The 15,702-nt window shown below is 31.6% G+C and overlaps 1 protein-coding gene across 3 annotated transcripts in view; it reads right to left on the minus strand.

Annotated features, from left to right (window-relative positions):
• LOC129963493 (protein phosphatase 1 regulatory subunit 16A-like) overlaps positions 1 to 15,702 on the minus strand; it is a 263,335-nt gene that overhangs the window by 208,344 nt on the left and 39,289 nt on the right. Inside the window, exon 1 of one of the 3 annotated variants that reach the window (XM_056077908.1) lies at positions 6,799 to 7,028. The exons of the other annotated variants lie outside the window; for them this stretch is intronic. The gene's annotated coding sequence lies outside the window, so the exon portion shown is untranslated. Of the gene's footprint in view, positions 1 to 6,798; positions 7,029 to 15,702 lie in introns of those variants that run through there. 3 annotated transcript variants of the gene reach the window in all.

Below are 15,702 nucleotides of genomic sequence, written 5' to 3' on the forward strand. Positions count from 1 at the left end.
AAAAACGGGTATAGCAAAAGAGAAAACAGTCATTCTAAGTTTGAAAAATCGTTTTATGTACAATAAAATGTAAAATAAACAGCAGGAAATGTTTAACTAACGCTTAATATTTTAGTCAATCACTCAAAACTAACCTAAAATGCATTTTGTTAATGAAAACAGAAAAGTGCTTTGTACTTACGAGAGGCGTCAAGCATACACAGAAAAATTAATACATATGTACTGTTTTAATACTGTAATGTATTATGTAATTACAAAAGCATAAATGTAAAACTGCACCTTTTTGAAGAAATCAGTCAAAAAAAAAAAAAAAAAACTTTGTGCGGCAGGCGTGGATAACCCGCCCGCGGATAATCGGGAGTCTACTGTAGTGTCTATTTAGCCTCTACTCTAAAATTAACCCATTTTGAAAATATTTGCTCATTTTATGAATACATAAACAGAAAAAGAACTTATTAAAATAGTTTTATATAAATTTAGATATTTGAAAAGTTAAAGTGATAAAAGATAAAATCTGTAAAAAATCCGTCATTTACAGGTAGAAACATAGGAATGAATAACTGTCAAGCGTTGCATTCCTTTTTGACTTCATTATTTCATTTTTTTTTTTTTTTTAATCTGTTGGCGGCTTTGGGGATGCTGAAATGTTTTTACTTTCTCATATAAGTAGTACAAAAAAAAGTAAAGCAACCGTCAAAAAATTCGAACATGAGATTTAGATGAATCTCCACATTTTAAACCTCTCCGAGTTCGAAAAAACACATTTTTGGAAATGTCTGTCTGTGACAAAGATAACTCAAAAAGATTTGAGCTAGACGGATGAAATTCAATAAACGGTCTTTATATCAAATTAGCAGATTTCTACTAAAGTTTGAGTGAAATCTATTCCGAGAAGATCCGTCTGTCCAGCTGTTAGAATATAATTTAACGAGATAATTTCAAAACGAATAGAGTTAAATAGATAAACTTATGTACACAGATTCAACATCTATAGTATAGACATCTGTTAAAGTTTGAGTCAAGTCCAACTACGGTTTTACTGCCTGCCGGTTTGTACTGTTAGAAACAAGTACACGCGAAAATTCAAAAATGGAATCATTTGAATATATCAAATTGTCATGGGATTTTGTGACTACAAATCCACTTTTGTGTCAAATTCTTGTTTCAATCGATTGAGAAAAACATGTTAAAACACAAATTCGATTTTTGGATACTACTAACCACACGACAGAGATCAATCGCTAAATAACACGCCAAGAATGACACGATAGATTCAGTAAAAATGCTAAATTCACAGCAAAGCTTTATTTCGTAACTATTGTACGCTAATGCCATGCAAGGCATTCTGTGAGATAACATCTTTATTAGAGAAAGCAAGAAAATTTGGGGAAGACAACTCCCTCTGGTTTACAGTTTGGTATAGACAGTTTTCTAAATAGTAGTTACAATAGATGGCGGCTAGTCTGCAACTGGCACACGGTTTCAGATAACTATGTAGAGAGGGATTCCCTTCTCCTTTCAGGGGCGAAATCGAAAATAGAACTGAGATGGAAGTTTAAATGACTTTCCATCCATCCCAGTTTCCTTCTGTTTAATTTTTTGACTCACTGAACTGGATAATGGGCGAAATTTAACACGGTGATGAAAAAAATAAATCTTAATCATCCCATTTTCAAAAACAAACAGTTAACGGAATTTTAATTAAATCCAATTAAGTTTTTATAAGCCACAGATGCTCAGAACTCTGAAGACATAAAACAATTCAGCCATTTTCTACCAGTTTACAACAAAAGGCGAGGGATAAAGATTTAAAAAAAAAAAACACGTATATGCTTAACAATTGTTTTTTTTTTTTTCATTCAATAATAACTCAATTGTCACCCAGAATTCACAATGTTCATTAGACATAATTTAATCCCAAAATTCTTTCATCTTACTTAAGCATATAGAGTTACATATTTTCCAGAGACTTACAATTATGCTGCAGTATGGTTTCAACAATTTACCCCACACTAGATTTAGGCCGCGGTGGCCTGGTGGCAAGGTCTCGGCTTGTGAGCCGTAGAGTTTCAGATTCGAGACCCGATTCCACCGAAGAACCGTCGTGTAAGGGGGTCTGTTGCACGTTAAATCCGTCATGCCAAACGTCCTCCCACTGGTGTGGTGTGGTGTGGAGAGGGGGTGCCAGCTCAGGTGCAGTCCTCGTCATTTGACCGCGGTTCAAAATTAGATGTCCGTCCCACAAACAGCCCTAGTGTTGCCTTTCAACGGGACGTTAATATAACTAAACTAAACTAAACTAAACCAACCCCACACTAGATTTAAAAAAAGTATTTCTTCAACACCAAAGAAGTAAAACTAATTTCCGACTAATTGCATAAACATAAAAGTTCGCATTTTCGACAGAAATTCGACGTTTCAATCAATTTACTGACTATTCCAACACAAGGTATGTAATCTTGAAAGAAATTATTTCGCTCGCTCGCTCGCTATGGCCATAAAAGTTCTTGCTTCCTATTCACGTACAACCTCTGCCCACATTAAAGAAGTTTCAAAACGAAACTTGCCCACTTTAAGCGACGAGAGCAAAAGTCCATCATTAAGATAATTGATTTTTCAAAATAACGTAGGAAAACCGTAATGCAAGATTTTATTTATTAAAATGAAAGCTTTAAAAAGTATGGCATGGTTTAGAACTGCAATTCTCATTTTACGTCGTGATTACACAAAAAAAAGTATTTAACAATGTATTTAAAGTATATAGTAAAAAATAAAATGGGCATTCATTTAAAAAAATGAAACTAGCTGCACAAAATTTCAGAATGTCATGGGTTTTAGTGAATATATAAATATTACTTGTGATTACTAGATTTTAAATAGATATTAAAAAAGACGAATTAAAAAAAATATCTAAATATAAAATTCTTGATTAAAATGCAGTCATTAAAATCATTAATTAGTAATTTACCTCTGCAAGCTCGCATTCGTTAATAAAAATCAAATTTTGAAAAGTAGAATATCACGCTAAAAGATTTTAGACTAAAGCAATTAAAAACTCGACAGATGAAAGCGGAAATTTTATTTAATTGTTTTAAAAAACGTTTGATTTCTGCTTTTCTGATATTTAACCGTTAATATCAAACACGCTGATGTGTTTTCATTCCTGTTCATGATGTTCATTTGATGACATCAGGGTTCTTAGTTAATTTGTTCTACATATTGCAATAGATGTTTTGATTTTCAATTGAATTAATGCGCAGAAACGGACTGATTTATGTTTGCCATAATTTCGTAAGATAGATTCAGGCATTCCATCCTTGGTTATAAATCGCTGTTTTGGCGCCCCTGAATTTTTCTTTTTTACTGCGTATCGTATTAAAACGATCAATATTTACACAAAAAAAACATGGTAAAATAAAAATAAAATATAAAAAATGTCAATATACCTCAATTTGGAAAGCTATTGAAAAAAAATGGCAAATAAAACGAAAACACACATACACAACCCCGCATCAGAAAGAGCAAACAGCAAAAAACTTCGGAATTAATCTGTAAGTGATAAATTTTTTCACGAGAAAAAAAACAAAAACCGCCAAATACATGCGCAGTATGAAAAAAAAATACAATACAGCGGCATGTTGTTGTCCCGTCGGGACAATTACTTGCCACAAACCGAACAGCATTTTTCATCATTTCTACGCATGCGCTGACTACTGGCCGTCTTATAACTGGTCGAGTGTAAACCCGGCATATATATATACAATATATAACTCCAAATTACAGTACGACGTTACTTATTTCGGAAATGTTCTACAAAATGGCTTCTATTTATTTATTTATATGGGAAAGTCTCGCACATTTTAATATATTATAAGGAAGCAAACCTTAACGAATGTACTGCTTTTTAGTATCAATATCATATTAATATAAATATATTATACAAAATATATTCAATTATAAAGACATTCATTTTTAAAGACACAGTAAATTTATACTTTTACAATAGAAATAAATTAAATTCTTTTTTCGATATCCATCTTTTATCTAACAATAAATCCAAATACATATAATAAAACACCATTTGCAAGCTTTTCATTTCGTAATAATCCTGATTTATTATGAAATCACTGTAGCAATAAATTACTTTATTTACACAACACCTAGCCTCGGTTAAATGTCGCTTTTAACTTTCTTCAATTCCCAAATTTTCTGCTTCAGCCATTATTTCTCTTCCCCCCCCCCCCTCTATTCAGAGAGAAACATTACCTAGAGATAACGATAAAATGACTCCAAAATTACTCACAGTTGATAAATTAATAGGAGATAAAACCGATTCTCAATCGCTACTCCTCGAGAGAAATGGGAGATGTAGCCCTATGAACTCCTTTAAGGACCATCTACTCTCACACCAGTGATTGGAACTTCATATTTATTTAAAACACAAAAATCTTAAGAAAATATGCCAGCATTAAAAAAAAATTGTAAAGAGGACTATTTTCTTGCCCAAGAGAACCGTTATATGTGGTGAAACATATTTAAATGAGAAAAGATGGTTGTTTTTCTTTTCTTCTCCGGTTTAAAATTTCCAAATTAGATTAATCGGATTACAAAAATGGATTCATATGCATACGACCAGCTTACAAGAACTGATGCAACGAGCCGATTTAAAATCGATTATTCCTTTTGAAAAAAACTGCTTACAAATTTGAACAGCCATCCTAAACCAATCCTTTCTGTGCAATGAGTTTTCATCATCTTAAGGTATCCCCCTCGCAATAAAAATGCGTTTCTCCTTTTCATTCAGAATTTTCCGAATGAATGAACCCGAGGAGGCACAAAACTTTATTGGAAATATATATGGAAACCAATACTGATCTTGGATTTCTTTTTCTTTTCTAGTCTCTTTTGAATCTTAAATGTATATGAAAGAAAAATCTCACTCAGACGTAAAATCGCATTTTTTAAAAACGAAGTTTGGAGAGATTCCGTTTAGGATGAGAAACCATTTTTCCAACTATTAGAGATGTGACGGAGAAAAGATATAAAAACGTTCTTCTGATTTAATCCCCTCATCCAAGAAAAAAAGTAGCAGACCATCACTGTGAATTCAAAAAATATAAAATAAGTGTTAAAATTCGTGAATATTAAATATAAAATAAATCTAAAACTCTAAATCACTATAACAGTAGTGTTTTAAACTAGTGTAATTTCAAAGATTTCATAAAAGTATTACTTCAAATTGGAAAGAAAAATCTTCTCAATAAATCTCGTGAAATATTTTGAATTTTACTTGCTTATTTGTATCAAAGCACTGAAGAAAACAGAATGTTCAAGAACCTTCTAAAACTCGCAAGACACTGGAAACTTGGCCCCTCTTTATGATTTTTCCGGAACAATTTCTTTACACCACCTTCTTCAGAAGCCTTTCAGACCCTCGAGTAGCTTCATTTATTAATTCCATTCACCTCGACATTCAGGGAAGTGTATCAATATGATTGTTTGAGTGGATAGGGACTAACGCAGTAGAAAGGAACAAGTAAATATTAAAGAATGGGTGGAAAGATGCTGGATCGATCAACTGGTGAAGAATCAGCTACGGTAAAACTGTAGTTCTAAGTCGTAGAATACTTGCTATATATCGAAAGTTCACAAGTGAAATGCAGTAGTCTGAGGGAGCTCGATGTGTGAATCAGGTCAAAGGCTTAACAAACTCATTGTATTTGTAATTTCTTTTATTGCTTATTTTCAACTTCTTGAAAAATATTTAATTTGAATTTTATGGAATATCTTTCAAATAATTTAAAATGCATAGATAAATGATTGTCAATTGAAACTGCCTCTATTAGTTTTTTATAATAATGCTTTAATAAATTTAAAAATATTTGACAAATATTTGACAGTGTATATGGTAAAAATGCCAATGATACTTAAACGATTAATCAATCAAAATATAAAATAATCTTCCGCATTTCAAACAAAGCATTTATAAATACTGGAAATAGAATTGATAACAACGATTATAATAATAACTCTATGATCATGTTTATCATCCTAACCATATTTATAAGTTTTCTATATAAAATTATAAAATGTTTATAAAAATTAAAATATTTTACTCTTTTCTAATATAATAACAATGATCCTTACAATATAAAGTATAGTGATATTATTTCTGTAGACTGGAAACTTGAACACTAATCAAGAATGATTATACTTGTTTTCTAAGTCAAAACTGGCAATCATCATGTCAGGAAACTAATTCACTTGAATCTCAATTTACAAATATATACAATTTTTACAATTCGTTTTCGAAACCTTAGAATGTATTTACCTTTATCATACAAAAACTACAAAAATAAACAACTATAATCAGCTCTTCGAATAATTTTTTTCTGAAAATATATTTGCTTCGAAAGCAATTAAAAAACATAGACATCACTTACTTCATATTTCAAGCACAAACGAATGAAAAATTACGCAAAAAACAATCCATCACCTATAGTCGAAACAAGTAATCGCAATATTACCATAAGAGCAGAAAGGGGAGAAAAAAAATATGATGAAACAATATCCGATAATAAAATCTATCACATGACCTTCTTCTCACTTAATTGACAACTGGCAAATGTCACAACACATTTAATAAGTAAATAAATATATAATTAGAGTTATTGCAATGAAAACTATTTGCAACACAACTTTTAAAAAAACAATACCGTTAATTAACGATAGAGATGACTATCAATAAGACACAAAATATGCTATGTTTACATATCTCTAAAATACAATGTTACTTACTTAACAAGTTTCAGCATCCTATATTAAAGATTCCATATTCTTTCCAATCAAAAGGGTTTTCCTCAAGGTTATTAGGACACGCGCCAACGATCAAGAATGCACCTCTAATTAAAAGGTGCTACTGTCAAAAAGTGCTCACTGTTCGAGGGCACTCATTTGATGACAAAACGGGTTGTCGGTCATTGTGGGAAAGATTAGATAAACCTTCTCCCTATCGAGAAAACTAACTAAAGAAAACAAGATAAAAACGCACTCCCAAGTTAGTAGCTATTGTGAATGCTTCTGCCGGGGAGGTGCCTTAGGCGCAGATAAATTTCATGTATATAATCAGCTGTTTAACCTCTAGCACAGCATCACGACTAGCGCACGTTTGTGGTGGAATAAAAACTACTCCAATAAAATACAATAACAAAGGAGGAAAAAATAGAATTCCGTCAAAGTCGACAAGCCGCAGAAGTGTAAAGCGTGCAGAGGGCAAACAATGACGAAGTTAGCCATACATGACAGAGCAGAGATGACTGATGTACAGCGAAATTCCAGTTAAAAAAAAAATGCCGTTATTCACTAAAATATCGAAAGGAAATACACGAACCTAATTAGATGAAATGAAAAGGGGAAATAATTCTGAGAAAAACAAATACACCTAACGTTATCTATAAAAGTAAAAATATTCAATTCTTGTTACTAACAGTCTATTCAAACACGTATCTGTACTTATTATACAGTAAAGATATTACATTCAGTGTTCCTAAAATACATTTTGTTGCGTTTGATAAGGATAAATGTTTGAAGTTTGGCCAAGATAAATAATAACAAATCATTTTTCCACCCGAATTCCAATACTTTTAATTTGATTACGGTGGCCTGGGAATAATCATTTCGGAGATTTTCGCAGATCTCAGAGCAATACACATAAAAATGTTAATCAAGCAGTTTTCCTGAGAATACAAGTAGTTATGAAAATTTCATTGAATCAAATGCGATAATTGTCCTAACTTTTGATTCAGAAAGCTAAGCGAACCGAAAGATCCAAGACTGTTTTTATAGATTAAAATAATCAAGTATAATATCATTTAAATACAAATATTTAAATATACTCCAATATACCCCCCAATTCAAGATTGAACTTTTTTGCTAGCCTAGTAAGAATTCATAGCAAGGCTTTAGACGATTCTATGCAAATTCCTCATATACGAAAATAAGGAAAACAATGAATAGATTACCAACAGTCAAATTAATTAATAAAACTGATTCATGCTTTAAACGAAAAAGCTTTAAAAATGTATAATATTAAAAAAAAATTAAAGTTATCTCATTTATCAGATTGATTACATAAAGGAAACCGAATGCGGGTGTTAAATTCATAACTCATGATACAGATAAAGGTGCAATTAAAAAAATGTAATATTCTCTAATAATACCAATGTACTAACCAAGCGCCAACCCCCTCGAACTGTAACACTCTTTAATAACGCCAGTGCGCCAACCTCCTCGCCAATCCAAAATACGACAATACAATGCAAGACTGTGAACATGTAAACCTACCTACCTCGACAATTAATTATATTAAGCTTATTTAAGTATTGTCTAAATATAGAATTGCTGTTGTGTAATTTTAAATGTAATGTATTGTATAATTGGTTGCCCAATAAATTCTTTTAAATTGTTAGAGCCCATTTGCATACATTGCTCTTACAAATATATATATATATATATATATATATATATATATATATATATATATATATATATATATATATATATATATATTAAATCAAAATGCAAATAGAGCAATCGTAATTTTAGATGCATAAAGGAATGCAATAGAAAATTTTAGACTAATGTTAAATGATAAATAGACAAATATAAAATTTAGACTAATGTTAATGTTAAATTAAATCACTGTGATCTAAATCCACAATCCAATAACCTGTTTGAATCATCCGTTGGCGATTATCCACTTTAGTCAAAACAAATAAATAAAAGCAGCAACATTTAAATATAAAATGAAAAATTCAATAACTTTCTATTGTCTCCTATTCTCAAATGCACTTGAAAATATGTCGTAAGTATCTTGCATTTTATAATGTTATAAATTTCGTAAAATAAAACTCAATTTACGATTCCAAACTTTTAAACAAAGTGAAATAAGTCTTGGATAAAAACTTGCACCGGACATGAATTTCTGACGATTTTCTTTCCTGGAAAAAGATTTTATTCCAAATTTGATGTTTCCTTTTATATAAGGCTGGAATAAAACGGCAGCTGTTTACACACAAATTTTGTAGCAGTGATAAAATTTAGGAGTCTTGGTAAAAGAAAACATATTTCAAATATTTTTCCGGCGAAATGCCCCGATACAGCTTTAAAAGAACATTGGATTCCAATGAATCATCGGATGAATCCTTCGTACGTCAAACTACACAGAAAACCTCAAAGTCATTTGAGGAACGTAAAACAGCGGAAACCCGATACAGGAGAAAATGATATAGTTAAAATTGTATTTCAAAAATACTTCTTTCTCAAGTGACATTTGACTTTCCAATATGAAAAACATCGATTTGGCGATGAAATTGTGTTGCAAAAGTGGTATTTGATACAAACCAGTAGATTAAAGGAAAGCCTAGTATTACAGTCAGCACCAATTCATGTATACCATAAAAACGAAAAAAAAAAAAAATCTACTTAAAGTTACTGAAATGAAAAACATTTTCAAACGCTAAATCTTTTTTTTTTTTTTTTTCCCCGCGCACATAGAACAGAGAAAGTATAGTAATCGTCAAAAAATTCAAACTCGAGATTTTGACGAATCTTCACATTTTAGAGTTCCCTGAGGTTGGAATACATATTTTTGGAAAATGTCCATCCGTCTGTAACAAAGATAATTCAGAAACGCTTTGAGCTAGCCGGAGAAAATTCGGTATATGATCTTTATATCGAATTTGTAGATTTCTATCAAAATTTGAGTAAAATTTGTTCAGAGGAAGTCCTTCTGTTCAAATATAAGTTAACAGGATAATTATAAAACGAAGAGGGCAGCGGTGGCCTGGTGGTAAGGTCTCGGCTTCGGAACCGGAGGGTTTCAGTTCGTGATTCGATTCCACCGAAGAACCGTCGTGTAAGGGGGTCAGTTGCACGTTAAATCATCAGGACCAAGCGTCCTCCCGCTGGTGTGGTGTGGAGAGGGGGTGCCAGCTCAGGTGTCGTCCTCGTCATCTGACCGCGGTTCAAAATGACGAGGTCCATCCCAAAATAGCCCTAGTGTTGCTTCAAACGGGACGTTAATATAACCAAACCAAACCAAATTATAAAACGAAGAGGGCTGAATAAGAAAAATACAGCACACAGATTTATCATCTATAGTGTAGACATCTGCCAAATTTTGCGCCAAATCCAACTACGTATTGACTTTCTGTACTTTCAGAAACATGTAATAATTCTAAAACGCAAGGATTTAAGCATATCAAATTTCGTATGCGATTTTACGACTACAAATGCCATTTCGTGTCAAATTTTTGTTTTAATCGGTTGAGAAAAACGTGTCTAATACACAAACTCGATTTTTGGATATTATTAACACATGTCAGGGATAAATCGTCAAATTATGATAGATTCAGTAAAAAATGCTACATTCACGCCAAAAATTAATATTTTTTAACTGTTGTACACCAATGTCATGTAAGGCGTTCTCTGGCATGACAAATTTATTAGAGAGCATGTGAGAAAGTTTTTTTTTTTTCGGGGGGGGGGGGCACTTTCGCTTGTATCTGTGAATTAGTGATTTAATATAAGACGAACAAAATCGTCGAAAGTTCGTGAAATTTTGAATTACCACCAACCAAAGCAAAATAAGGATTCGTGAAATGATAATAATGTTAAAAATTATCCTCTTGTAGAAATTTAGTTCGCAATGAATATCGTAACTTCCACTGCTATTCACAGACAACACCTCCGTTCTCTTCATGGCACAACAATGTGAATGGCTTAGGTCATGATTAAGTTTAATCATTGGCGTTCATACTGCAATCCATTCATATTCTATGAGATTATTATTAAATTCCTTGGCAAAATGGCACTGTGCTTGCACAGCTTTCATAAACGCGTCACCTTCCGGAATTGCAATCGCAAGAATTCAATCCATCCACAATTGATCAATAGTAACATCGCTCTGCCGTAGGTCTTTCATTTGATTCCCTATGATTATGGAATGTTGTCTTTGCCTCACTTCATCATCGATCCGTTACTGCAATAGATTTAATAACGAAGCAGATACGATGAGTATTCGCTCTTATATGTGAACTTTCCTCGAAATTGATTTTTGTAGGCAAAACTCCTAAACTGTAAATACTTCTTGAAATTACGACAATCATTATACAAGTTACATGCATATGTCGTAATGTAAAAATATTTGAGCTAATGATTCAAACACGACGAAACATATCTTGCAGATGTTGATCGAAAAGTAAGAAAAATAAAGACAACCGCTGGAGTCAATGTAGTGTACACTGATGAAGTGATTCGGAACTATCGCAAAAAAGCACTACTTTAGAATTTAGCCATACTTTAGTACCTCAATAATTTATCTATTTAACCGTTTCAAATCTATATACTATAGCAGTTTATTTTTACACGAATCCATGACCATGAAAAAGATTTCGATCATCAGCAAAACAAATTTTTGAGATATTCTTTTGTTACGGACGAGATATCTCGTTTGGTGATAGCGTAACTAAAGATCAGCGCTGATGATAATCAATAAGGAAGATATAGACAACAGTGGAAATGATAAAGAAAGGTCCAGAAAAACATCTACAGAAGAAAGATAATAAATAAATCTTCTGGTCTATCAGTGTCATATAATTTTACATTGCAAATCTATCTGAATAAGGTTTTCTAAATCCCAGAATCGGTTTCAGTTATCTTGCAATTCCAGCGAATGCACATTAGGATATCCCTCTTTTAATAACTGGTTCATTTAATTTCCCAGTTCAACAAATTTTTAATTTAACATATAAATGATTGATTTTTTTTAGCTCAGTAACTTTGTGGGAGTACATATGATTATATTAATTTTTTATTATCATGCATATCATTTATAGAACAAAATAACTAAAGCGATAAAATCCTTGAAATACATCCATAATTATTAACTAATGATCATGCAATTAAAAATTTGATTATTATGATAAAATATAGGAAAATAAATCGCAGAGATGTAACGTTAATTTATTTTACAAGACCTATGGAGAGAGAGCACGTAAAAGGCTAGATATGGTCGTAAATCTGCCATCTGACCCATTGTAGGACCACCCTCAACTGTGGATGTACATTGGGAATTTCCCGCAAATTGTCGGTAAAATGAACAGGCATCAAAGAACCCGGAAAACCACAAGAGAGGAAAAAGAGGGAGAAATGTGCCTGTCTCGAGATGCGCACATGAACGGAGCTTTAGTGAACGCAAAATCAGGGCGAATTTGTTAATCATCATTTGTCAGCAGTTCATAAAATCGGATTGTTTAAATGCCTGTTCCTGCCCAGATTCCGAGATAAGCGCTAAATTTTTTCTAGTTGGGTATACGAAAAAAGCGAGTTTAAATCGAAATAGTTGAAAGCAAGAAGTTGGAGCAAATGAAAATGATAAAGAATTATTCAAAAAAATATCCAGCCGCAATGACCAAAATCAATAAATAAAGCATTTCTGTGTAGGGAGTGAAGTTTCCTAACTACATGAGCATCCTCAGTGAATTTAGCATTTAGAAATATAACTAATCATTTAGAACACTTTATCATTATTGCTCAAGTATAATTTAGAATATGTTAAAAATATAATATATTTTAGAAATAAGATATAATTTATCAAAGTTGATTGACACGACTAAATTAATCTTCGCCAACACCGGCGATCATTTCTACGTTATTAACATTATGTCGTCCAATTTTATCGAAACATACCTTATCAAAATAAGAAAAAGGAAGTAAATTCAATTTTGTTCTTTAAATATCTTAAAATTAAATATTTCGACTTTCTAACATTTACATATATTTCTCTGCTACCAGAAATTGATCGATAAATTAATATTAGCAGTGCGTGTAGTTTGAAACAATTTAAATTTAATTTTAGAAATGAATGTATTCATAATATCTTATTTTTAGGAGAAACACATCTATATGGAGCAAGTGAAGCGATCTGGCATCACGTAGTGATTCTTGGGGGTTGGTGGAAAGAAGAAGTACGGGATATAACCCTCTAGTATAACATAATCAAATAATTAATTAATTAATTATATTTTTATCCTTTTAATGATTTAAATAATTCAATATAAGCAATGCAATCCTAATATTTTATGACACGCGCGTGCGTGTGTGTGTGTGTGTGTGTGTGTGTGTGTGTGTGTGTGTGTGTGTGTGTGTGTGTGTGTGTGTGTGTGTGTGTGTGTGTTTCTCCTCTTTAAATTTATCTAATTCAAAAACGAGCGGAAGTGGTTTCCCGAAAACTTTCTTGCATACTCTCTAATAAAAAGTTATCCCACAGAACACCTTGTATGGCACTAACATACGAAATATTACCTTTTGGCGCGAATTTAGTATTTTAAAGGAATCTATCGTGTCAGCCTTCGCGAGTTATTTGGCGATTAATCCCTGACATATGTTAAAAGTATCAAAAAAATCGAATTTGTGTTTTAGACACGTTTCTCTCAACCGATTGAAACAAAAATTTGATACAAAACTGCATTTGTAGTCACAAAACTCCATACCAAATTTGATATATTTAAGCCATTGTGTTTTTGATTAAAAGCGTTTACATCTTTCGGCAAATACAGATCGATAGACAATCAACCTATATTTGGTTTTGGCTCAAACTCTGACAGAAGTCTACACTATACATGCTAAATCTGTGTACCGAATCTTATCTATTTAGCTCTCTTCATTTCGTAGTTATAGTGTTGACTTACTTTCGAACAGCCGGACAAAGGTACTTCTTCTGAACAAAGTTTCTTCAAAATTTGATAGAAATCTGTAAATTTTGTTTTAAGACCTTATACCGAATTTCAATCCTGTACTCAAAGAGCTTTTGAGTTATCTTTGTCATAGACAGACAAACGGACATTTTCCAAAAATATATGTTTCGAACTCTGGAACATCTAAAACGTGAAGATTCGTCAAAATCTGAAGTTCGAATTTTTTTACGATTACTATACTCTTTTTATACTACGTATACGAGAAAGTAAAAAACACTACACACCTTCTATTTGTTTCAAACCATTTGATACTAAATTGCACACGTACTTTTAAATAAAAAAATAAGATTGTAAAAATTTTTATTTCAATGAGAGCTTCAATAAAGAAAAGAAAAGAAGAAAAAAAACATATCTTTATTCACTTCACTCTTCATCAGAATCCAACTTGGTGTCTGGATAGTCAAGAAAGAATCCACACTTAAACATGACCAAAACGTTCAAGAATTTCAATTAAAACATTTCACTTAGTTCCAAATTTTACGAAACGTCTTACCAAGAGATGTCTCAGCACTCGAAAGACACTCGAGAAGAACCGGATTTCTTCATCACTTTATAACAATGTGATAGAGCACGGCGGGAACTTCACAAAGTTGATGCAAGGAATAGAGATGAAATAAGTGCCAATGCAGTCGATGCAGAAAAATTTTATCTAATGAAAAAGTCGTTAAGAGAGTGAGGTGATCTCCGTAATGGAACTGTTCGGAGGAAGTTTCGACATAATTGCTTTTTACACCAAAGACAAGTCTCCAAGAAGTTTTATTTAATATCTTCTTGTAAATTGAACAGGTTTGTTTTCTGATCAGATGCAAGAGATGTCAGATCTTTTTCATTAATTTGATTTGGTCGAGTTATTGCCACAACAGAAGAAGAAAAAATTTTAACGAATCAAAGCACTTAAAAGATTGTTAAGTAAAATGGTGCAGGGAAATGTATACTGAATAATTCATTGAAAATTATCGCAATATTTTTTTTTATTAATAAAGCACCCGCAAAATATAAAAATATTGCAAATGTCAATTTCAAGTCGATCAGAAGTTTAAAAAAAATGATAATTGAGTTCAATGAAATAACAAAAAGAGAGGGAAAGTTTTCGGTGAAATTTTGAGAGATATTAATAAAGAAATTATTAATATGTTTTCAGTATAAGCTTACAAAAAATATATCAAAAATAAATAATATATGAATTGGACTGCACATTCTTAAATTGGTTTAATAAAGCAAGTCACTTCCATTACAAAAGATAGTCTCATCAAAAATTTATCAATATGAAACAAAAAAAAAAGTTTAAATGTTGCATCCTAAAATAAAAACCTTTTCAATATGAAACAAAAAAAAATTTTTTTTAATGCTGCATTTCTCAAAAACAAAACCTAAGAGAAGTATGTAAAAATGCTTTAAACCAAGCTCCAATTAAAATCATCAGTTGTATTATATGAAAATTGTAGTATACTATAAAATTTAACAGGTAATTATATAAAAATAAATCATTGTACTGATGTGAAAAAGAATTAAATATTACTTCTTTGTATAGACAGACGAACTTCCTCTGTATAGATTTTACTTAAAATTTGACAGAAATCCCAAAATTTGGTGTGAAGACCGTATACCAAATTTCAACCATCTAGCTCAAATCGTTTTTTGACTTATACTTGTCACAGACAGACAGACGGACATTTTCCAAGAATGTGTTTTTCAAACTGAGGGAAGTCTGAAACGTGGAAAAACAAATTCATATTTTCATTTTTATAATCATAGTCATTCCTATTTTGTCAAATTGTCAAGTTCAAATTTTTTACCGATTATTATGCTTTCTCTATACTACGTATACGAGAAAGTAATTACGTGAAAATCAACATTTAACAAGAATAACAAAAAGAAGAGAAAA

This window comes from Argiope bruennichi, chromosome 3 (assembly GCF_947563725.1).
Source record: "Argiope bruennichi chromosome 3, qqArgBrue1.1, whole genome shotgun sequence".
Taxonomy (NCBI): Eukaryota; Metazoa; Arthropoda; class Arachnida; order Araneae; family Araneidae; genus Argiope; species Argiope bruennichi.